A 23,589-nucleotide genomic window follows, 5' to 3' on the forward strand; every position below is an offset into this window, starting at 1 on the left:
ACTCACACTCATGGCGGCCGTTGCACTTTGAATTAACTTGCTTATGCCAACTGTTTTACTTTTCATTTTCAATTTATGTGGCAAGAAAAGTCTAGGAATTTACAACGCTAACAGTTCTAACTCGAGCAAACACAAGACCCATTGCATTGCAAATGCTTGTTTATTATTCTAATAGTGAATAATTAAACATTATTTACTATTAGTGTATTAAAAAATGAAAGAAAACAATGCAAAAGGAGCCCCAACTGACGGCCATAAGCATGTGCTGCCACTGTGTTCCTGGCAATGATTTTGCCATCTCTGAGGCCAGGGATCACAAAGACAGTGCCAGGGGTTGCAAAGGGCAAGCCAGGGTCGCAGCTGCAACCACTGCCGACCCCTAAATGACGTCCATGATATTAACCTTCACAAATTGTCACTCAATCATTAATAAAGTGAATGCACTTCTGTTCTTGTCCGACTGCGGGGGCAATTGTTTACGCCACTGACCCCATCCCACTAGTTCTCTACGCCAGTGTGCCACAGGTGGCGTTGTGGCACCTGTTCGCTGCTCCAAGCCACCGTCATTTGTCACTTGGCAGATAGGAATGTGAGGTCTGCAAACTTACATGCCGTTTTATGCTTTTTAGATCAGAGGCGGAACAAAACTTGAGGGGGGCTATGGTGACCACCTGGCATCAATGCAAATTCTGGACAGGACTGTAAAAAATTCAAGACACAGGATCAAAATTCAGGACAAATATTCAGGACGAAGGGTCAAAGTTCAGGACAAAAATCCAACAACAGTCAGTTTTACAGACACATCTAAGAGAAGCCATACCCCATTGCGTTATCAGTGCATTTGCTTATTCTTTTTTTACATAGCACTATTTATTCACTGTGGCCTTTTTTGTGATTGCCTCCTGGTATGCTACATTCAGGTGTCACATTACGTCCTTGTTCAGTAGTAAGTGAATGCCTTTCAGCACTGTATCAAGGCCATCATCCCTACCCAAATCTACCCAATCTTTCTTGGAGAGAAAGCAACAGCAACATTTTGATCATGTTTCTAAATATTTTAAAACCCATGGAAAACTATTTGGGAAAGATTAAGGTAAGTAACCTTATACTAGTTTAAACAAGCTGAACAAAAACATCTGGCTCACCTCAACCTTCAATGGACTATCAACCTAAAAACAATAATGAGGCAGAGCAGGTGGTGTGGGTGACAGTCTCAAACCTAATGTCAGGATGTGAGGTACCCACAACTTTCCTGTAGTCTCACAGCACTAGAGTATAAATACGGGACTCTACTTTTATCTTGGAGCCCAGACTACAAATCAACGTACTACCAATCAAAGATAATAAAAGTGCAGGATGAAATTGAGATCAGATGGGAAATCCACTGCAACGGATTCAAAGGATTGTTGGAATGAACTGGATAAATAAGGATGAGCAAGATTGGACAACAATTCCTAAAATGAGACAAGGTGGGTCCACAAGAGTACTGGAAGGTATTGCATACCTGAGGAGTTATCTACACAGACAGGAGGGAAACAGAAGAGGCACTGTCAAGTAGTTGAACAAGCAGCACCAATCCACCCTGCCAAACTCTTCTAGTTTAATGGTCCGCTGTTCATGCTTGTGAAGCGTGAGCAAGGGCCAGACCCCTTGCAAGGTTGTGCAACGCAATTGCCCACTCTGTTCATGTCTTAAAATGGTTTTGCAATTGAGCAAAAGCCAAAACAGTGATCTGGCTTATCCCTACGTGTCAAAATACACATAGAATCTTCAAAATATTTGGGATGTAAATTGCACAAACAAAATGTAAGAACATGAGAAAGATTTTAAAATGTAATTAGTGTTTCTTTAACGTATGGTACTGTTTTCCCCTTTACATACAATTAGACCTCAGATTGAACTGGGAACCAGTTACCTTTCGATACCTATGGATTAATATCTACCATTTCTTCACTGATTTGCAGGATGAAAATTTCTGCCGAGCAAAAGGGTCACACACTGCCCAGTTTGCTTTTTGGTCTTCTCTTCTGCTTTCTGAAGGGTGCCATGTGGCACAAGTGAAGAAGGTGTGCTACCCCGATTAATGTATTATTTTGCAAACCTTCTACTGCTCAACCTTCATACCTTCTTCAGACATGCCACACATCAGATTTGGTCGCTGGGGAGCTGACATGTAGCTCTTTCCAATCTAAAACTACCCATGACTGCTGGTGGATTAGGCCTTCCCGACTTAGAACACTATTATTTAGCTCCACAGGTCTAACGGGTGGCTCGCTGGCTGTCTGCCCGCCCCCTGCACGAGATTGGGTTTATCCATAAGACTTTAAGGAGGGTTTACTGCACTACTCATAGTTTCCTACTGACCATTCTATGGAACACCATCAGGGCTACCCTGCACAACGTTCTCTTGCATTGCTAGAAACTGTAGACTCACTGACATGAAGAAACCCTGTGCTCCTGCACTACCGTTGCCAGGATGGCTGTGCTCAGAGCAACCCAGTCAATGGCATCTTAAAATTGGGGGATTTGTTTCTGGACGGCGAGCTGCTAGATTTCCAAGCCCTTGTGGCAGACTACCATCTTCACCTGGGTCAACTCTCCTTGCTTACAAACACCTTAAATGATCATTAAATACCCTATTTTAAGTCTGCCACCTAGCACTAACCCCACATTTGGTGTGCCAGAAGCTCTACACCAGAGGGACTGTTGGCAAAAAGATAAGATTGGTGTACAGACCTTTCCTGCAACATGGAGACCACTCCAGGGCTTCGTGCCATACTACCTGGGAGATTAATGTGGCCAAACCTCTGCTAGATACGGACTGGGCTACAATACTGGACTTTCTCCACCAAGCATCCCGCAGCTGCTACTTTAGGTACATCCGTAGAGCTTCCCTGGGAATGCATTCTGCCTGTTGCTTTCCATTTTCTTTGTAACTCACATTTTGTTGCTTTCAATTTGCTGTGTTTTTTGTTTTAGGCTGTCCAGCTTGAGTTTGCCCCTTCCCTTGTCCAAACCTTATATACACTATCCTTCAGAGTGCTCCCTTTCTGTAAACATGCCTGTGAATCTTGTTCTTATCTCATCACATTTGCTGTGCATTCAAAGAACAAGGTAAAATGTCAGGCTCTGTCTTTGATTGGAGCTTGGTGTTTACTTTTCTTTCTCTGACCTTAAAGTGAAAGGATTTATGTGACAATCTTGCTGGATACTGGGGATACGAAAGAGGTTTTTTTTTTACACACAACATTTAAATAAATGATCTGTGCAAGGATTTCAGAATATATCAGAATTAGGAACCCTAATGAGGCACATTTGTGTTAACACTCAACTGTGCTGGAAAAAAATACCTTAATATAATTAACACAAATTATTACACTAGGTGATGCTCTTTCCACACACCATTGTCTGTGCAGTGTATAGTTTCATTAGAAAAACTGTATGTCTGTGCAAATGTAATGGTTATTTTAATCAAAAATGCGTTGTCTGTAATGGCAGTGTGCTACCACACCATTCATACTCCACTCTACTCTGCATCACTCTACACCACTGCACCCTACTCCGCACCACTCCACTTTACACCACTCCATGCCACTGCACTCTTGGACACTGCACTCTACCCCCCCTCCACTGTATGCCACTGCACTCCATGCCACTTCGCGCTACGCCTCTCTACTGTGCTCTGTACCCTTCTACTCTATGCCAATGCATTTTACGTCTCTCTACACCACTGCCCTCTGCGCCCCTGCACGCTACACCACTCCAGTCTAGGCCACACCAATCCACCCTGCACAACTCCAATCTATAGCACTCTGCAACACTGCACTGTAAAACACTGCACTCTATGCCAATACACTCTAAGCTAATGCACTTTACTCTATAACACTCAACTCTATACCCCTGCACTCTATACCAATACACTGTTCATCACGCTAATCTACTCTGCACCGCTGCACTTTATGCCACTGCACTCTGCCCCACTTTACTCTATGCCATTACACTCTGACACTCTATGCTACAGTACTCTACTCTGCACCTCTCCACTTCACTGTGAAACAATCTACTTTATGTCACTCTACCCTGCACCACTGCACTCTACTCTGAAACAATCTACTCTATGCCACTGCAGTCTACACCACTCTGCTCCACTGCACTCTAAACCACTGGACTCTACTTCAATGCACTCTATGCCAATGTACTCTAAACAACTGCACTACATGCCACTGCACTATACTCTGCACCACTGCCCCCTATGCCACTCTGCTCCACTATACACCACTGCACTCCGACACTCTACTCTGCAACACTCTACTCTGTACTACTGTATTCTGCACCAATACAATCTAGGACACTTCACTCTATCCCACTCTATTCTGCATAACTCCACTCTACACCACTCTACTCTGCACTGCACCACTCTACGCTACTTTACTCTGCACCACTCTTTACCACTGTACACTATGCCACTCAAGTCTACTCTGCACTCTACGCCTCTGCACTATACACCACTCTACACTACTGCACACTCTGCCACTCTATTTTACACCACTCTATTCTACACCATTGCACTCTATGCCACTCTACTCTGCACCACTCCACTCTGCACCATTGCACTCTGCTTTGCACTACTCTATCTACGCCTCTGCATTCTATGACACTGCATTGTATGCCACTGAATTATGTACCACTGCATTCAATGTCACTTCACTCTACACCATAATATTCTGCAACACTCTACACCAATGCACTCCACACCAGTCAATTCTACTGCATACACCACTCCACTATATGCTACTCTACGGGACTACACAGTATGCCACCCTAAACATGACACTCTCTGCCACTCCACTCTACAACACTCTTCTCCACTCTTTACCATTCCACTCTGCGACACTCTCGTCTATGCCACTAACTTTCAGAGGTGGTTCCTTCGTAATAGCGGAGGAGCGTCGTCCCCACTCAGTAAGGCAGTGACAAATAATGACTTGTCACTGTCTGACTGGCCTATAGGATTCTAGGGCGGGGCGACGGCAGGGAGGAGGAGTGGTGGGCATTAGTAAGTGCGCATGTCAATTTGGCCGGCGGTCTTAGGCTGGCCAAACTGACATGCGCACTTACATTTCTCCAACCGTAATGTATTACATAGCTGACTTGAAAAATGGCACAGGCTCCCTGTGCTTGAGCGAGCGTCAAACAAGCCCACTTAGGCCAATCCTGGCACTGCTCTCATGCTTGGGATAGCATGAGAGCAGCATCTGGATTGGGAGCCTGTGCTTTGTGCCCCAGTGCCAGGAAGAGATGAGCATCACGGAGGCAGCCGGCAGTGGGAGCGGCAGGCCGGTAAGTTTAAAAAAAATATATTTTTAAACCCCACTGACAGTCCTCCCCTCCCCCCCACCCCAGCACCCTTGATTGGTGGCAGCTGCCACTGCTAACTTTTAGCCATGCTCAACAGCAGCAACTCTTGTGTATAACATGGCCAAACACATTGGCAAATCTAATTACTCTTGCGTAGACGAGATCTATTGGCTTTGCCAATGTTTGTTAGTACTATGAGGTGCCGAGGTCCCTGAAAGCACTGTGAATGTGTAAGTCCTTATTTCAAACATGCATTACACATAACATAATATAGGCTGCCACAAAATGCACAAATATATTTAGTTCAAATAAAAAAGCCCTTCTAAAATACAGATTTCAATAATATATAGATTTTACCTCCTGCAAACATTTTTTTATAACTGTCCATTAGAACCACACACTCCACTGCTAAGCTTGGAACACCCTTACAGTACCTCTCTAGATGAAAATATCTTTGCAATTAGAAAGTTTCAAGTGACTCATTCAATTAAAGCCAATACAGGTTTCCAAGCCCCTTTACATTTGCAAATTTACCATTTGCGCATATTTGCATTTCTTTTGGGAAGGAGGCATCCTGGCAAGAAGGCCAGATCAGACCACAGGAGACCATGCCTTCCACTCCAGCTGGGGAAAATGAATTGTCTTAATTGCATTCGTCCTTTAGCTGAAAGGATCAAATTAAGGACAAATGCAGTCTGTTAAGCCTTTCATCACGGACAAAAGACGGTAGGGCTAAATTATGGGCAGTTTGTGGAAATAAGGGGTTCCGCTGTAAAGTACATGGAGGGGGCTCCAGGCCTAGTCAGTGGCCTACCACCCTTGTACAGTATAATGTGTTGAGGGGGCTCCTTGGAGCTCAGCCGCTGCCCATGCACCACGGGGCTGCCAGGGCTAATGTTTCAGTCAGCCCAGGTCTTTGACAGCGGCTCCCCCACCTAAAACCTTCCGTCCATCTTACTAAAAGAGATGTTAAGTCTGCCTTAGTCAGGTCTGCTAGTGCTGGTATAAATGTGTCATCGCTCATCTAGCAACTCCAAACATTAACTGAAAAGCTTTGGTAGTTTCCTGTCTATATTCCATGTCTATTTGAATGTATTAACACACTATGGGGGTGATTCTAACCCTGGCGGTCGGTGTTAAAGCGGCGGCCAACCCGCCAACAGGCTGGCGGTAAAAAATATGGGATTCTGACCCTGGCGGGAACCGCCAACACAGACAGCCACCTTAACACTCCGACCGCCACGGCGGTACAAACAAACAGCGCGGCGGTCACCGCCAACAGACAGGCGGCAGACAATGTACCGCCCACACTATTCCAACTCACCAATCCGCCACCTTTTCCGGGGCGGGAGCACCGCCGATAAAAACACGGCGGAAACAGACTACAGACGGGAAAACGCTCACCACTACGCACTCCAGGAGGAAGGAGGACAGCATGGAACCCGAATTAAACATCCTACCTGCTCTCGTCTACCTTCTCATCTACCACGAGTACGAAGTCCGGCGCAGACGACAACGGTGAGTACTGCACCTACGACACACGGGAGGGGGAGGACGAAAGGTTACGGCCACACACATATGCGACCCCCCCCCCCCAACTACGTACTCACCAATGCAGCGCACCAAGTCACAGTGACACCACCCAAACACCCCTGAAAAATGCTAGGACATAATCATATTTGGAATAAATATTTATGTACCAAAAAGCTCCAGAAAATTAGCGTACAACCATGAAAGATATCCACAACAAAACTAATTACACACACATCAGTGTATAACTGAAGTACCAAGTCCTGCACAACCTACGATTTCAGCATGTCCGTGGGCCAAAGTCTTGCGAAACAAGGGCAAAGCCCACACAGGAGACCTGAGTCCTTTGGAGAGAACACTGCAGGGGCATCAGATGTAAAAACTACAGGCACCTCAGGGGGAAGGGAAGGGGGGGGCACCACAGCCACATGAGTCCACGACGCCAGATCCACGAGGAGCCACCATGCCCACTGGACCATCCTGGGGAGTGCAAAGCCACAGTCTCTCAAGTCTCTGCAGTGGGTGGATCGCCCACTGGACCATCCTGGGGAGTGCAAAGCCACAGTCTCTCAATGTCTCTACAGTGGGTGGGCTGCCCACTGGGCCATCCTGGGGAGTGCAAAGCCACAGTCTCCCAATGTCTCTACAGTGGGTGGGCTGCCCACTGGGCCATCCTGGGGAGTGCAAAGCCACAGTCTCTCAATGTCTCTACAGTGGGTGGGCTGCCCACTGGGCCATCCTGGGGAGTGCAAAGCCACAGTCCATCAGGTGGATGACAGTCTCCACTGGTCAAGGAGGAGGCATGGTGGGCACAGTGAACCATAAACGGTGCTTGCGACGGCGGTGCCCAGCGGAGCGGTGCTTGAGAGGAAGGGCCCAGCGGAGCGGTGCTTGAGAAGAAGGGCCCAGCGGAGCGGTGCTTGAGAGGAAGGGCCCAGCGGAGCGGTGCTTGAGAAGAAGGGCCCAGCGGAGCGGTGCTTGAGAGGAAGGGCCCAGCGGAGCGGTGCCTGAGAAGAAGGGCCCAGCGGAGCGGTGCTTGAGAGGAAGGGCCCAGCGGAGCGGTGCTTGAGAAGAAGGGCCCAGCGGAGCGGTGCTTGAGACGGCGGGGCCCAGCGGAGCGGTGCTTGAGAGGAAGGGCCCAGCGGAGCGGTGCCTGAGAAGAAGGGCCCAGCGGAGCGGTGCTTGAGACGGCGGGGCCCAGCGGAGCGGTGCTTGAGACGGCGGGGCCCAGCGGAGCGGTGCTTGAGAGGAAGGGCCCAGCGGAGCGGTGCCTGAGAAGAAGGGCCCAGCGGAGCGGTGCTTGAGAGGAAGGGCCCAGCGGAGCGGTGCTTGAGAAGAAGGGCCCAGCGGAGCGGTGCTTGAGAGGAAGGGCCCAGCGGAGCGGTGCTTGAGACGGCGGGGCCCAGCGGAGTGGTGCTTGAGACGGCGGGGCCCAGCGGAGCGGTGCTTGAGAGGAAGGGCCCAGCGGAGCGGTGCCTGAGAAGAAGGGCCCAGCGGAGCGGTGCTTGAGAGGAAGGGCCCAGCGGAGCGGTGCTTGAGAAGAAGGGCCCAGCGGAGCGGTGCTTGAGAGGAAGGGCCCAGCGGAGCGGTGCTTGAGAGGAAGGGCCCAGCGGAGCGGTGCTTGAGACGGCGGGGCCCAGCGGAGCGGTGCTTGAGACGGCGGGGCCCAGCGGAGCGGTGCTTGAGAGGAAGGGCCCAGCGGAGCGGTGCCTGAGAAGAAGGGCCCAGCGGAGCGGTGCTTGAGAGGAAGGGCCCAGCGGAGCGGTGCTTGAGAAGAAGGGCCCAGCGGAGCGGTGCTTGAGACGGCGGGGCCCAGCGGAGCGGTGCTTGAGAGGAAGGGCCCAGCGGAGCGGTGCTTGAGACGGCGGGGCCCTGTTCAGCGGTGCTCTTCTCCACCGCGGGCCCTGTTCAGCGGTGCTCTTCTCCACCGCGGGCCCTGTTCAGCGGTGCCTATCTCCACGGCGGGGCCCTGTTCAGCGGTGCTCTTCTGCACCGCGGGCCCTGTTCAGCGGTGCTCTTCTGCACCGCGGGCCCTGTTCAGCGGTGCTCTTCTGCACCGCGGGCCCTGTTCAGCGGTGCTCTTCTCCACCGCGGGCCCTGTTCAGCGGTGCCTATCTCCACGGCGGGGCCCTGTTCAGCGGTGCTCTTCTGCACCGCGGGCCCTGTTCAGCGGTGCTCTTCTCCACCGCGGGCCCTGTTCAGCGGTGCCTATCTCCACGGCGGGGTCCTGTTCAGCGGTGCTCTTCTCCACCGCGGGCCCTGTTCAGCGGTGCTCTTCTGCACAGCGGGCCCTGTTCAGCGGTGCTCTTCTGCACCGCGGGCCCTGTTCAGCGGTGCTCTTCTCCACCGCGGGCCCTGTTCAGCGGTGCCTATCTCCACGGCGGGGCCCTGTTCAGCGGTGCTCTTCTCCACCGCGGGCCCTGTTCAGCGGTGCTCATCCAGCAGGTCAAGGGAGCCAGACCTGGCCTCGACTCCCTGCTCAGTCGCCCTCGGACCGTGACGTTTCTGGACCCTTCGGGGACGGACTCCTGGCCTCCTTAGTGTCCTCCTTCCCAGCTGGGATGTGGCATGTGGGGTCCACCTTCTCCGCGCTCCTGCTGCCCTTCCGCTCCTTTGATGGGGCTCTCGGGCCCTTGCCTCCCCCAGATGGTGTGGGTGGTGAAGTGGCCGCACATTGCTCCTTGGGGGCAGCCCTGTCGGTCCTCGCACGGCAGTCCTTGGTTTGGCGGGTCCTCTTGCCGGGGGGGGGCTGGACGTGTCCTTGCTGCAGCTCGATGTGTCACTGCTGGCAAAGGGTGGGCTCCAGAACCCAGGCACAACAGTGACACCCGAAGCTGGGCTGGTGGTGGCTGCGGTGCTCTTGGGACTCCTTGAAGATGGATGGGGGAGGTCATCGGGGGAAAGAGGTTAAGGTTAGCCAGGAAAAGTTTTTTAGGGCCAAGGTAAAGGGTAGGAGGAGTGGAGATGGAAGTGGAGGTAGAGGAGGTGGTTGTAGGAGAGTCAGGTGTGCTGTCATTGGGTGAAGGTGCTGGTGCTGTAGGCTGTCGTGAGGTGGATGGCTGTTGGGTGGGTGGCTGCCTGCGTTTGTGTGTCTTGGAAGAGGGGGTGACAGACACAGTGGGAGAGGACACAGGGGACGTGTACATGGCAGTGGGGGTGGTGACTGCACGAGTGTGGACTGTACTGGAGGGTGAGGTGGTGATGGAAGCACTGGCTGATGTTGGGGTGCATGCAGGTGTGAGTGTAGACGTCACAGGGAGGGAGGAGGGAGACGAGGAGGAGGGGGACACAGGGGTGGCAGTGGCTGTTGGCATGTCTGCATCTGGGTGTTGCTCGGGTGAGTGTTTGCGGGATCTGTGGTGCTTGTGTTTGGATGAGCTGCTCTTGGGTGTTGAGGTGTGTGCAGGCTGGTCTGATGGTGTGGATGGGATAGGCTGAGGAACAGGAGACAGAGACAGGCTGGAGGCAGTCAGAAGAGGGAGGCTGGAAACAGGGACAATGGCTGCCGTCAGTGCTGAGGCCAGAGCAGTGAACGCTCGTTGATGGGCAGCCTGACCCGAATGAATGTCCTCCAGGTACGCATTGCTCTGTTGCACCTCCCTTTGCACACCCTGGATGGCATTCAAAAGGGTCGTCTGCCCAACAATGAGCGTCCTTACCAGGTCAATGAGCTCTGCACTGAGGGCAGCAGGGGCAACAGGGGCAGGGGCTGAGGTGCCTGGGGCGAAGGAGACGCGCGCCTTCCTGGGCGAACCGGCACGGAGCGAAGGCTGAGGGGCTGCTGGGAGGGCGGGGCTGGTGCGCTGGGTGGCGGCTGTACCTGTAGAGGCGGGGGGCACGGATGTTGCCGCCACCCCTAGGGAGCTCCCATCCGAGGACGTGTCGCTTTCGCTGCTCTCACCAGCGGTCCCCGTCGTGGTGCTCCCCTCGCCCTCCGGATCACTGGTGCCCTCGGTGTCTGTTCCTGGGCCCACCGGGGCCTTGTGTCCTGCAGCTCCCTCGTGCTCCGATGCCATATCTCCTCCGCCTGATGATGCTAATGCACACATGCACAAGAAGATGAAGAGAAAGGGTGGGGGGAGAAAAAAGAAGACCAGGTTGAGTGCATGCAATGTCAACACCGTTGGCGGAGAGGACAGACACAGGTGCCTAATGCACTAAGCCGCGCATTCGGGGTACACTACTCAGTACTACTGACTAGGACAACAGGCCAAGAGACGTCAAATGCGCACATGGGAGATGCTGGACCTTCAATGGCTGTACTTGTCACCCTACAGAGGTGGGGGCCGGGGGCACAGGGCCATGCCTAAGGGAGAGGACTACACTACAGAAAGCGCCCTGGCCTAATGTCACCCACAGCCCTCCTCCCCCACCCAGACGCCTCCACTGCGCAGAAAGATAGGAGAATGTGCTGATACTCACCCCCTTGTGTCTGCTGTGATGTCTTAAAGCGCCCATCCAATTCAGGGTAGGCCACCGCCAGGATCCGGGACATCAGGTGGGTCATGGTGCGACTGGCACCCCTCCTAGGTTGGGAGGCCATCCCCAGCAGTGTTTCTGCGGTCTTCCTTGTCCCGCGGCGGATGTCCTCCCACCTCTTGCGGCAGTGGGTGCCCCGTCTGTTGTGGACCCCCAAGGTCCGGACTTCCTTGGCGATGGCACGCCAAATGTCGATCTTCTGATGGGCGCTGACCTATTAGACATGTACAGGGTGGAAAGGAGGAACTCATCAATGACCTGCATGTTAGATGTAATTGCCCCCCCCCCACCCACTTTGCCATATGGCACATGTTCTCATCTGTCGGGCGTTGCACTCCTCATTCGCCCCCCACCCCACCAACTTACATCCACCCCAATCCACACAGGCATAGCCCATTCCATTAGCACCCGGTGTACTCACTTGTTGGTCTGGAGGACCGTAGAGTAGCGTATACTGGGGGAGGACCCCATCCACGAGCTTGTCCAACTCTTCAGACGTGAAGGCAGGGGCCCTTTCCCCAGGCGCAGCAGCCATTGTATCTTCCAGACCGAGGTCACAGCAGCACTTGCAGTATAGGTCCTCTCCTGTGGATGATCAGGTCTCGAGTGATTAAGCAGATAGAAAATGGCGGTCACGTCCGCGGCGGTGCGTCCCGCGGCGGTGCGTACCGCGACCGCCGGCGCACTTCCTTATTGGCTGCTGAAACCCATAGGCTTCAATGTTAACCAATGCGGCTTTGCGCCGCGGTCTGCGACCGCCTACCGCCACGGTGTGCCCCGCCAGCGCATTGACCTCACATCCCATTGTCCCACTTCACAGGTCAGGCAGCCGCCATTTCAAGGGCCCACATGGCTTAATTTTGACTGCGACACACAGGCCTAGGCCTTGCATTGCCACACATACACGCCTTTCAACCCATTGCCATTCTTTAACTGTGCAAGCTGTCTGTACGTACCTGTGTTTTGGCTGACTCTGTGCTCCATGTTGTCCTTCCTAGGCACCGTCCGCTGGGACTTGCGATGAGAAGGAGGAATCCTTGCGTGTACCGACCGCTGGTGGACCTGTCGACAATGGAAGAACGCCATATAATACTTCGATACAGACTTGACCGTGCCACTATCCATGAACTGTGTGCCCAGCTGGAGCCAGCCCTGATGTCCCCCATCCGCCAACCCACAGGGATTCCCCCTCTGGTGCAGGTTTTGTCAGTCCTCCATTTTTTGGCCAGTGGGTCATTCCAGACCTCAGTGGCCATGTCATCTGGAATGTCTCAGCCTATGTTTTCTAAGATTTTGAGCAGAGTGTTGTCTGCCCTGATGAAACTCATGCGGAGCTACATCATTTTCCCCGAGGAGGGTGACTTGCCCACAGTGAAGGGTGATTTCTATGCCCTTGGACACATCCCCAACATCATTGGTGCCATTGATGGGACCCATGTGGCTTTGGTACCCCCAAAAGACGATGAGCAGGTGTTCCGAAACAGAAAAAATTATCATTCGATGAATGTCCAGGTGGTCTGTTTGGCTGACCAGTACATCTCCCATGTAAATGCCAAGTTCCCTGGGTCAGTGCATGACGTGTATGTGATGCGAAATAGCAGCATCCCCTATGTGATGGAGCAGCTACAGAGACAACGTGTGTGGCTAATAGGTGACTCTGGTTACCCCAACCTGCCGTGGCTACTGACCCCAGTAAGGAATCCCCGGACAAGGGCAGAGGAACGCTACAATGAGGCCCATGGGCGTACTAGGAGGGTGATTGAGCGAACCTTTGGACTCCTGAAGGCCAGGTTTAGGTGCCTGCATATGACTGGTGGATCCCTAATGTACTCACCAAAGAAGGTGTGCCATATCATCGTGGCCTGCTGTATGCTTCACAACCTGGCTTTGCGACGCCAGGTGCCTTTCCTGCAGGAGGATGGTCCAGATGGTGGTGTTGTGGAAGCCGTGGAGCCTGTGGAGAGTGAAGAGGAGGAAGACTCAGAGGACGACACAGACAATAGGGATAGAGTGATACAACAGTATTTCCAGTGACACCCAGGTAAGATTCACCCACGCCATTTCCCAATTGCTTCTAGCCTCCTGCATCTGTACTTTCTGTAGTTCCCCACAGATGTTTTTCAGTAATTTTTGCCTTTCCCTTCCCTTCTCAGTGCTGTCTGACTCAGTACCTGACTTCTGCTTGGTTCGCCCATGAAATACAGCGTATTGACATTGGTATGTTGTCATGACTAATTGACAGAACAGAAATTGAACAGTGATATGTAATACATTTGTTAATAAGACAGCATGACTCAAAACAGATTATTGTGCAAAATGTGATTTATTTACAGTGCTAGATATCGGTACATGTGATTCTAAGGGTGATGGGTGGGGGTGGAGGAATATCCATGGCAGAGTCCAGTTCTCAGTCTCACAGGTGCATTGTTCTTTTGCCTGGGGAAGGATGGAGCATAGGCAGTTCATGGTTGGACAGGGTGGCAATGTGGGACAGTGGGAAGAGTTCAGGGGGTATGTCCTGCTGGCGGGGGTCTTGACATCCTACTCTGTCTTTTTCTTTGGTCTCAGGCTCCTCTTACGGGGTGGTTGTTCTTCAGCAGGAGGTGGGGTTCTGGGGGGCTGTCGAGGTGTTGGGACCTCCTGTCCACTAGCGCTGGCGGAGGTGGTAGGCTGTTCCTGCTCCGGCCTAGTGACAGGGGCCCTGTGTGGTGCACCATGGTCCCGCAACGCGTCCTCTATCCTGTGGAGGGCCAGGACGATGGTCCCCATTGCGGTCCCGATGATTCTCAGCTCCTCCCTGAACCCCATGTAGCGTTCTTCCTGCTGTGCCTGGACCTCAGTGAACCTGGCCAGTACCGTCGCCATCGTTTCTTGGGAGTGGTGGTAGGCTGCCATGATGGTGGTGAGGGCCTCTTGGAGAGTGGGTTCCCTGGGCCTCTCCTCCCCCCCCTGTCGCACAGCAGCCCTCCGAGCTGCCCGGTTTCCCCCGGCCTCTGTCCCCTGGCCGGTGTGCCCGCTCCCACTGCCCCCAGGTCCCTGTTGTTGTTGGGGTGTTGGGTTAGCCTGGGTGCCCTGTAGTGGCAGACACACCGCTGATTGAGCTGTCCTAGAGACAGAGGCATGGGCCCGCTGGGTGGGAGCTGTGCTGGTGTCGGCAGAGGGGGTCGGGTCTGGTGTGGCCTGTAGCTGCCTGAGGGGAACCGACTGCCCAGAGGTCCCCGATGGTCCGGGCTGGTCATCAGGTTCACTGTCGACAGAGCTGCTATCCTCAGTGTGGGCCTGTTCCGGTGGTGGGATGGACAGTTCTGGACCCTCCTGGCTGGTGTGTTGTCGTTCGGGTCCTGCATGGGGTAAGAGAGTTTGGTTATTGTTTCTGTGTGTGCAATAGCGTGCCCTTGTTCCCCAGTGCAGGCATTCTCTTGAGGGAGGTGTTGTGAGGGTATTTAGTGGGGGGGAGGGGTTGGTGCAGTGGTCATGCATAGGTGATGGGTGCCCATGATTTGTGTTATCATGCAGGAGTTGGTGTTGGGATGGGTGGGTTGTGCTGGTGAGACATTGTCAGGGAGGATATGTGCTGGGGGGTTGGGGGTGAGGGTGGGGGTGTGGGTTGGCATGCTGGTGGGGTGGGGGGGATATAGTAGTTGAGATGGGACTTACCAGAGTCCATTCCTCCGGCTACTCCAGCGAGGCCCTGAGGATGCAGGATGTTCAAGACCTCTTGCTCCCACGATGTAACTTCGGGAGGGGTGGGTGGGGGTCCGCCGCCAGTCTTCTGGACCGCGATGTTGTGCCTGGAGACCATCGATCGGACCTTCCCCCGTAGGTCGTTCCATCTTTTGCGTATGTCCTCCCTATTCCTGGGATGCTGTCCCACCGCGTTGACCCTGTCCACGATCCGCTGCCATAGCTCCGCCTTCCTGGCTATACTGGTGTGCTGCACCTGCGAGCCGAAGAGCTGGGGTTCCACTCTTAGGATTTCCTCCACCATGACCCGGAGTTCTTGGTCCGAAAAGCGTGGGTGCCTTTGGGGTGCCATGGGGTGGTGTGGGTGAGGTGTGGGGTGGTGTATGTGATGAGGAGTATGTTGGTGTGTGGTCCTTTGTGCTACTATGTGGTGTGTGTGATGGTGTAGTGTGCCTCAGTGTGTCTTGCTAGGGATTGTCTGCTGTGTCTCTCTCTCCTTCTCTCAGTAATTCTGGTCGCAGGGGTTTGTGGGTGATGTGGGTGTGTGTTTTATAGTTGGTTGATTGTGTGGGAGTGGTGTGTGTATGTGTATCAGGTGTGTGTATTTCAAATTGTCCAATGTGGCTGTGTTTTGGTGATGTGTGTGTATTCTGACCGCGGCGGTGTGTAGCGCCAATGGAATACCGCGTTTGAATGACCGCCGTGTGGATTCGTGGGTCGTAATGGCATGGGCGTATTTCTGTTGGCGTGACGGTGGAGGTTTGGTCATCTCCAGTTTATCGCTGCCCGCCGATGTGGCGGGCTGCAGTGGAGGACGGATTTTTGGAGGTTTGGCCGTTGTGGGTCAGAATGACCGTGGCGGTTGACCGCGGCCGCGGCGGTGTTATGGCGGTTTTATGACCGGCGGTAAGGGCATTTTACCGCCGAGGTCAGAATCACCCCCTATATGCCAGAACCAGTGTTGAACCAGTCGAGACCCACTGGGGGTCACAAAAGTCCAGATCTATATGAGGAAATATTTATAATGAAAAGCCCTGTTTGTGTACCGGTGCAAAGGTACTAAACGGTGTCCCTAACTCCATTTTCAAAACAAACCCTACCAGTAATCCCAAGCTCCATGGTGATCATTCATACATTTGTTGCAGCTGTGGTTTTTAACTTCACAGCCATTACAACAGAGAATGTGCTCACTATAGGTAATTATACAAAACCATACCGCTTCTGTATAACTTTCACACATAAATTGAGAAATATAGATGTGACCTGCCAAAGCTGCTGACTTTGATCCGGGGAACAAGGTTCAAGTCCCAGTGTTGGCTCAATGTCCTTTGGCTTTGGGCAAATCATCTCCTGTGTTTATAATAAAATTAATCTGGCTTTGTGTAATGTAATCTGGTGCTCATGAAGAGTGTGTTTGAGCTATATAAAAGTAGAAATATAGTCATATAGTGTGATATATAAGTAGTCTAAAATGCACCATTAGGCCTTGTTTTAACACAAAAATGGATATGAGGCCCTACACCATACAGAAGGTGTTTCGCAAATTTGCTGAAATCACTGGTATCAACATCAATATTTTTCCGAAGCCTGATTTTAGTGAATGGATGTTACAGGGCAACACCCTGCTCTGAAAAGTGTTTGGGCTCCAGTGAAGTTACACATCTTCCATTTTTATGGGCAGATCAATAACTTGGCCATGATATTAAAGGTTGTGGTCAAGGTTGTGATGTTTACAAACAAATGCTCTTGTTACATTAAAAAATCACCCCTGCCTCTTGTTCATTAATGCTAGTTGGGTCAATTCTAAAAATTGGGTCATGGTTCTAAAAAGTTTGGGAAGCACTGCCATAGGCAATCAGGCAGCGCCACAAGGGCTTGTCTACAGATCAGCGTATAGGCCATTTGTTTGGCTATTTTGGGGCTTATGTTATGCTTGTGTTATGCTACGGTGGGCAGCTTTTTGCTTGTGATTTTTGTAGTATCCTAAACATTTCATGCAGCTAGCACAAATGTATGCAGTCACCCATAACTTGCAAAACACCTGCATAGCATGTCTTGGCAAGTTCAAAACTGCCCGATTTGAAAATGTCGGCCACATTTTAGATCTCACTTGAGACAGAGAATGTACTGTCACTAGCAAGAGATTTTGTTTACTAAAAAGGACTTGTAACCAGCCCATCCTCAACCGTTTGTCTTTCGTATTTGCTGGCTCCTGATTGGTCAACACGCCCGGTTTCACTTAGTTCGCTTCTCTTTTCCATGGTGCATGGACCAAGTACTGATTGCTTCTTTTTAATTAGTTTCCTTCAACTACTAATGCTGGGATTGACATACTTTTTTTTAAATTTCTCCCTCCTTGTCCACATTGTTGCTTGTTTCCCCATGTGCTTCCTTGCATCAGTATGTGTAACATCACCCTGCCAAAATCACCCTATTGCTACCACCCTACTACCACCAGTCTTCCACCGCCACCAGCCTTCTGTCATTGCCATCCTATCACCACCATACCTCCGCCACCCTACCAGCACCCTAAACACCAACTCCACCTTAACCACCATCATGCTATCACCACCTTAAGCATCACTACTCTACCCTAACCACCACCACCCTAATCACCACACCACTCTATCACCACTACCCCAAAATCACCCTACCTACCACCCTGTCATCACACTAGCGCCATACCACTACCACCCAACCAATACCATCCAACCACTACCACCCCATTGACCACCACCCTAATCACCATCACCCTAACCCCCACCACCACTCCCCTATACACCAACACCCAATGCTAACTAGCACAACAACCCTACTCTATCACCACCCTAAGCACCAGCACCCTAACCACCCTACACACTAACCACCATCCACACCCTAACCACCACCACCCTGACCACCACCACCAACTTAACAATCAACACCACACAAACCACCATCCTAATATCACCCAAACCGCCACCTTACCCACCAACACCAACCACCCTCTTTGGCACCATCACCACCACCATAGCACCACAACCACCCTACGCTGCCACCCCATCACCACACCCACTACCCTACCTGTAACACCACTAGCCTAACACAACCCTAACCCACACCACCTTACCACCACCCTTCCAACATCACACACCAACCTACCACCACTGTTCCACCACCACAACCCTTCCACCACCATACTACCATACCATCAGCATCATCCTACTACCACTTTAACCAGCAACATCATCCTCACCACCACCACCTTAACCAACACCACCCCAACCACCATGGCCCTACCCTAACCACTACCACAATAATAACCACCATCACCCTAAAAACCACAGGAACTCTACCATCACCACCAACCAAAAATCACCCTACACACCGCCCTACTACCACCCCACCATGTCCCTACAACAGCACTACCATACAACTACTGCCCTACCACCACCACCATAACCACCACCACCCAAACTAACACAACCACCCTAACACCACCCTAAAAACCACCACACAAACCACCACCTTCACACTACCACCCAAACCATCACTCTAACCACTACCACCCTAAACACCACCACCTTCTACACCACTACCACCATCACTACCACCACTACTCTACCATCACAATCACCCCCCCACCACCATCCTGCCACCACTATAACCATCAACACCACCAACCTAAACACCACCACCCTACCTAGGCCACCCTAATCATCATCATCATAACCAGCCTACCACCACCCTACCACTACCACCCCACCACCTACCACAACCTCCTTACCCTTAGCGCCATCACCTTACTACCACCCTAGGCACCCTAACTACCACACCAGCTTACCATGATCCTAACCATCGACACCACCCTAACTATCACAACCCTACCACCACCACTGTAACCAGTCTACCACCACCCTTCCACCACTACCCTACTCTTAACACCGGATCACTAACACAATATTATGGTAAAAAAATATTGTTGGCTAAAATATTGTGTCAAAAATATTATTTACCACAATATCACGCTTCTATGTGTATAATGGTAGGTACCAAAATATCGGGAAAAAATATAGTTGATATTAATATCATCCAAAAATATACACAAATCTCAATTTTTTAAATGTAAAGAAAGTTTAAAGTAGTAAATGTTAAATATTATAATATATAAAGTTAATATAATGTAAATTAAAAAAACTCCAGGAACATTTAATACTATATATAAAATTAACTTAAAATAACTAAAGTTACAAGGACGTTACAGTTAGGTTCTGAATTTATTCACACAAAACCAGAGAAATTCAGCAGTTATAGCTAGAGTGATTTGAAGTAACTATAACTCGCAGCCTAAGGTAACTGTAACTCGCACCCCGCACAGCCCCCCTCCCCTGGCTGATTTCAGCCCTGGGGACCCCTTACCCCAGGGCCAGGCCTTATATTTTTATTTTCTGTGGGGGAGGGGGCCACGCGGCCCCCTCCCTCTGCCAATTTCAGCCCCAGTGACCCCATCCCCCAGCCTTATGATTTTTTGGGGGGATGGGGGCTGCGTGGCCCCCACCTTGGGATGATCTCGGCCTCAGGTACCTCATTCCCCCAGGGCCTTGCCATCTGTTCTGGGTGCACCTCAGGGCACCCAGTGTGCAAAAGAACTGCGGGGGGAGCCTGAAGTACCCCAGCAGTACCAGCCAGGTCCCCGCCTCCTGCAGCAGATGGCATACCTGTCACAGACAGGGTGCTGCCAAACATGCAACTCCCTGTCTGTGAGAGCTATTGTTTCCCCTGTTTCCCTCCCCGCATCTCTTCAGGCAGGGAAAGAGAGGAAACCTCCACTTCTAGCAAGCAAGAGCTGTTTGACAGTCTTGCTTGCTGGTACCAAAGTTTTGGTCTGACTTGGCAGGAGCTGTCAAATCTCCCACCAAATCAGAGCAAACAGCTATGTCCCAGAGTGGGCACCACAGGGCATAGCAGGAGCCAGCCTTGGGGGGTGGTGGTCCCCAAGGCCATTATTGGCTTCTTGAGAGGGGCCTAATGGACTCCCTATCACATCTGAAATTTGCCCCGGTGAGGTGGTGGTCCACAGGGCTGGGGGACCACAACAGACCCCCTTTCTTATCTTTTTTCAGCCCAGGGGCTGTCCCCAGAGCTTTGAGGGGGGACATGGCCCCCCTTTAATGTGAAATGAATTGCCCCAGGGAAGCTTCCCCCATATCAAATTATTGTTTTGTCCCAGGGAGGTGATGGTCACTGGGGTATGGGGGGGCCATGCGACACCCCTGCATATTTGTCTCTGATAGTCCTGGGGAGATGACTGTCTCCAGGCTAATACAAGCCCTCGAAAGGGGGCTCCAGGCACCCCCCTCCTTTTTCAAAGCCCCTAATGCCCCTAGGATCCGGCCCACCCAGGTGCAAAATAAAAGAAAAGAAAAGGACAAGAGACCACCCTTTCTTTTAAAAAATCTCAGAATAATCTGCAGATTTTTCTGAGATTTAAAAAAATATATATATTTTTTATCCCTGGCGAGGTCCACCAGGGACCCCTAAACCAAGGCAAGGAGCTCAGGTTGACTCTACTCTGGCCCCTTTTCTTTTTTTTAAAATCTTTTTTTGTGGGACTCGGTTGAAGTGCTGTCAGTCAAGCAGATTTCAGCAAGGGGACAGATGGATCAGCGGATTATCTGCATGCCTAGATATCTATATTTTTAAACTCTAATTACTCCAAAACTACTGAACAGATTTACACCAAATACCAAAGAGTGTGCTTTCTGGACCAAGAGCTACCTTTCTGCCAAATTTGGTGTAATTCCATTCAGCTATTCGGGCTGTAGTCATGTTAAAAAAATTGAAAATCCCATTGATTGAAAACGTGGAAAAGGTGTTTTGTGACCCCTCTTTTTCTCGGCCCCCGTTTGACGGATCATACTGAAACTTTCAACACAGCTGCTGACTGACGAATACGTTTTGAAAATTTCGTGACGATTTGTCAAACGGTGCCAAAGTTAATGGCAAAAACAAAATTCACTGTCTATGGAAAAAAATTGGCCTAACTCTACCTACCTACTGGCAACTGGCAGCAGGTTATAAATATATATATATATATATATATACACACACACACACACACACATATACATTTTGAAAGTGTTTTTCTATTCAAGACCCACTCCGGGTAAACTCGCTCTTTAAACCTTTTGATCAATTTATCTTGCTCTTGCAAGTAAAGTTCTTCTGTGCTACAGTTGCATTTAGCTCTTAGAAATTCCCCATAGGGGGTTCTCTAATTTAGAGTTTGGGGGTGACCACTGCATGCATAAAGCAGTCTATTGCCTGGTTTCAGTTTTTGTGTAGACTGGTTACCAGCTCTTTGTTAGCAGTCTTAATATTGACATCTAAGAAGTTAAAACACTCTTTACTGATATTATATGTAAAGTCTAAATTCGAATAATTTTTCTTTCGTTTCTGCACACATTCTCTGTCTGATCTCTATTTACTATTCCATATTATAAAGAGATCATCAATATACCTCAGCAATAATACAGCTTGTACCATTTCTTGGGGCAGCTTTATCAGCGGTGGAAACCTGCTCCTCTCATCAGCCCATACAAATATTTGCAGAGCTGGGGGGAAGCAGGTTTCCATCGCAGTACCCATCTTCTGTCTATATATGTTCTCATTAAATATAAAAATATGATTTGTAAGACAGTATTTTAGCATTTCAATAATAATCTCTGTGTGTGACAGATAATACAAAGGTTATGCTCTTAGGAAGTACTTGCATGTCAAAATACCATTATCATGACCAATACTGGTGTAAAGGGAACAAACATCAATCAAACCAAGTTAGACATTCAATTCTCCTCAGGAAATCCTTTGTGTCGCAGATTTATGAGGTTAAGCTACTGACAACTTCCCATAAGTAAAAATCATTGTATCTGGAATTATTTTCCAAAGCACTCCCACATGAAGACATAATAGGTCTCTTAGGAGAATTAGTACTGTGCAGATGTGAGACAGAATCACGCATGCCTTTACAATGCATTCATTACAATGCAAATGCCTTTACCACGCATGTCTTTACCACACATTTTTACCACGCATATACCTTTACCACGCATACCATTACAACGAAAATTTATTAATATTTTTTTATATATATATCTACATATATTAATATATATATATATACATATATATATATATTTACTTTTAAAAAACAAAGGATACAGTGACGTTATAATTAGGATCTGAATTTACTTGCAGAAAACCAGAGAAATTCAGCAGTTCTAGTTAGAGTTATTTCAAGTAACTATAATTCGTGACCGAAGGTAACTATAACTCACACCCCTGCCATGCACAGTTTTTTCTATAATAATTTGACTTCTAATGTTGCATTGATATTTTTATTGACGTTATAAAAGTTGTCATGAGTGCTGTAATATCTGGGGTAATTTGAAGTGCATGGTGAGGGCGCGAGTTAGAGTTACCCTAGGCCACAAGTTATAGTTACTTGAAATTAATCTAACTGCTGAATTTCTCTGGTTTTGTGCGAGTAAATTTAGAAACTAACTATAACATCCCTGTAACCTTTAGATTTTTTAAGTGAATTTCTAAGGTTTTTAAAATTTTATTTCCTAACTATAACATCCCTGTAGCCTTTGTTTTTTCAGTGAATTTCTATGTTTTTTTATCTTAAAGTAATGTTCATTACTATATGTTAATCCAACAACCAGTGGTGGGGGTTGGCCTGTAGCCAGTCTCTGTGGCCAACCCCACCTCACCACCCAACCATAAGCTGCGCACGGTTATGATCATGCGCAGCGGAAGTTGGCCACAGGGCCTGTCTCCCTAGGTGTGATAACAGGTGTAAGAGTGTGTCTCTGGGTGTGACATCTGTTTGGGTGTGAGAATGTATATGTGGGTGTGAGAGTGTCTGATTGTGCTTCAATAGATGAAAGGTACATTCACCTTCACAAAGGATTTCAGATCATTTTTCAATATGGAATCGTGGAGTAAACACACTTGCTTTGCCTTTACCAAGCCCAGAAGTTAGGATCCTTCCCAGAAGTGGAACTTCAACTGGGACACCTACTATGTTTATATTTGTAAGTGCTTCCTGTTCAGTTTAATTTCTGTGAAATGAGCATCATGGCCAGAACAGAAGCTCACCTGTTTATCCAACAAGAGTCAACAGTTTTGCCCAAAATGTCTATCCAACTGTAGCACTTTCTACTGGTTAGTTAGTAAGTGCTAACGTTGAGTGAATAGCCAGTGTGGGAGAGGGGGTTGCGCGTCCCTCCTCCCCCGGCTGATTTAAGCCCCTGGGGGCCCCACACTCTGGGCCCACTACAATTCAATGGTGGGGGCAGTGTGGCCCTCTTCACTGGGTTGATCTCAGCCTGGGGACACCATCCCCTTGGGGCCCAGCCTTCAGTAAATGGAGGATGGGAGCCGCAAAGCCCCACTCCCGTGGCTGAATTTGGTCCTGGGACCACATTCCCCAGGGCATGGCCATCTGTCCGGGGTGCCTTGCAGGGCATTCACTGTGCAATGAGACTGTGGGAG

Source organism: Pleurodeles waltl, chromosome 7, assembly GCF_031143425.1.
Source record: "Pleurodeles waltl isolate 20211129_DDA chromosome 7, aPleWal1.hap1.20221129, whole genome shotgun sequence".
NCBI classification, from domain to species: Eukaryota; Metazoa; Chordata; class Amphibia; order Caudata; family Salamandridae; genus Pleurodeles; species Pleurodeles waltl.